The sequence below is a fragment of the Tenrec ecaudatus genome, chromosome 2 (assembly GCF_050624435.1).
Source record: "Tenrec ecaudatus isolate mTenEca1 chromosome 2, mTenEca1.hap1, whole genome shotgun sequence".
Taxonomy (NCBI): domain Eukaryota; kingdom Metazoa; phylum Chordata; class Mammalia; order Afrosoricida; family Tenrecidae; genus Tenrec; species Tenrec ecaudatus.
Window position 1 is genome coordinate 265,974,354 of NC_134531.1, and position 2,748 is coordinate 265,977,101.

Sequence of the window (2,748 nt, forward strand, 5' to 3'; positions counted from 1 at the left end):
TTGTTAAATTTTGATTGCTGATCTCAAAACTGAAAGTCCAAAACCACTAGCTATTCCTTGGGAGGAAAATTAGGCTATCCACACTCATAAAGATTTATAGTCCCTATCGCAGTGGTTCTCAACCTCCCTAATGCCGTGGCCCTTTAATCCAGTTGTTCATGTTGTGGAGATCCCCCAACCATAAATTATTTTCATGCTACCTAGTAACTGTAATTTTGCTACTGTTATAAATCATAATGTAAATATCTGATATGCAGGATGAATTTTCATTGCTACAAAATGAACATAATCAAAACATAGTGATTAGTCACCAAAATAATATGTAATTATAGATTGTAAAATATTTGCATCTAATTACAAATAAATAAAATTTTGTCTTGAAGCAGGGGTTACAGTCTTCACACTGGGTACGCCTATGTGGGCTTATATGCATGTGGGCAGACCCACCTGGAGATCGATAGAGGAGTGGTGTCTCATAAATAAGTGTTTTCTGATGATCTTCGGTGACCCTTGTGAAAGAGTCCATTTAACCCCCCCCCCCACAGGGGTTGTGACCCACAGGTTGAGAAGAGCTGCTATATAGGATTACTATGTGTGAGAAATGGATACTGGGTCTGGTAATGAAAAATGCAAATAAAATCATAGCAGGCACTTACCTAGCAGAGGACCACAGAATGCCTATTTGATGTATTGCTAAAAGATAAATAGCATACATGAGTTAAATGACCAACAATGTTACTGATGAGTAAAGAATGCAAAATAAAAAATGTTTTGGAATTTTAAACAAAGTAGGCAAATGTACACTAAAATAAACATTAAAGGAATTTCTTTAGTGGGGGACAGTGTTGCCCAGGAAAAATAACAATGTGCATGATTTCATAGTAAGGATGCCTCATATAGAGGCAGACACAGCTGCACAATAAAATGACGTGTTATTCACAGCAAAATAAACAGGATCCAGAACAGGTTAAAATAATAAGATGAAAAGTTATGAGGGCCTTTCATATTGTGGGCTTCTTGGATTCAGCCCATGGTCTCCAGGACCTGAAAATTGAGTGGTTCATCACACCTTGGAGCCTGTGTCAGGTGGCTTTGCTGCTGTCACCATGCCACAAAATGACCATATCAAGTTATGCCAAAGGCATGATGGGTCTCCTTTGGATTACCATTGAGAAAAAGAGGAAGAAGAAAAGGCTCATGAACATTCAAATAAAGCAAAAAAAAGATGATTGGTGTGAAGAGCAAGCTCTACCATAAGCAGCGCTGTGTTCAGAAAATACAAATGAAAAAAGACTGTCAAGATGCATGGAAAGAGGGACACCAACCAGAAGTATGATGAGAAAACTCCACAAGATGCAGTGTCTGCCTAGCTGCTGGACAGCGAGGGACAGTCCTGAGCCAATGTACTTTCCAATATGATTAAACAGAAACGAAACAGAAAGTGGAAAAATGGGAATTCCCTCTGCCCAAAGTCTGTGCCCAGGGAAAAATGAAGTACTAAACATTATTTGAACTGGGAAGAGGCAAAAAGAAGGCATAGCAAAGGGGGATACTCAAGGTTTGCTTTGTTGGAGATGTCTGTACACAAAACCACCAATATGTGAACGATTCATTAGACCAGTGGTTCTCAACCTTCCTAATGCCATGACCCTTTAATGCAGTTCATATGTTGTGGTGACCCCCAACCATAAAATTATTTTCGTTGCTACTTCCTAACTGTCATTTTGCTACTGTTATGAATTGGGCTACCCTATAAATGGGTCATTCGATCCCCACAGATGGAGAACTGCTGCATTAGACCAATGAAGGGGCTTATGTTTCAAGAAGGGACAACTTAGGTACCCTGGACTTAAAGTCACCCTTTGCTTACCAATTGGATCTACAGATGAGCCCCTCGTCCTCACTGGATGCAAGGTGAGCCATTATTACCAGAGGCACTCTCAGTGATGATGTGAGCCAGCTCGGTCTGGTGACACAGGAGGCACGGTGATTTGGGGAATATGCCCAGCTTACCAGCAATCCTGAAGATGATGGGTGCGCAAATGCAGTCTTACTTGTTTGATGGCAGTTTCGTACAAGGACTGCTCTTTCCTTGTGAGGACAGGAAATGAATTGGGAAGACCACCACTAGTACCCGGTGTTTCTGAGTCCCATCCAACAGCTGACATGTCTGATGTCAGAAAAAGAACTATGTATAAGAGAAGCAAAACATAAACATGAGCCAGATGTAAAAACAAAACAATCTCATAAGCACCAGGTCATATGTTCTATTTGGGTTGCTTATGCCTTACCAGCACTGGTTATATCTAAAGGTTACCATATTGAGGGTGCTTCTGAACTTCCTTTGGGAGTCAAAGACAAAGTTGAAGATTATTCAAGATCAAGAAGCTGATTTTGCTTCTTAAATATAATCTCTGGGATGAAGAAGTTCTATGCCTCTCGGTGAATGAGAACTGGCAAGGGCAAAATGAGACTGGCATTGTTTCCAGTGTAGAGGACTGGGCATTATTTACAAGGAAGACAGCCATATCATCAAGGACCTCAAGAGCATCCCTGATTACACCACTAAATGTAAATGAAACCAAACCAAACTCACTGCCGTGGAGTCAGTGCTGACCCACACCTTTCCTGATTTTAAACTATGCAGGTTTCCCTTGTTCAGTTTGCAGATTTCCCTTGTTCAGTTCACAGAACTGCCTCGTGATTCATGTACATTCACATGTGCACAACTAAGTGCTCTGGAATTTT

The 2,748-nt window shown here is 40.8% G+C and overlaps 1 pseudogene; it reads left to right on the forward strand.

The window, feature by feature from the left end:
• Positions 1–1,106: 1,106 nt before the first annotated feature.
• Positions 1,107–2,062, forward strand: LOC142441475 (ribosome biogenesis protein NSA2 homolog; annotated as a pseudogene).
• Positions 2,063–2,748: the final 686 nt, after the last annotated feature.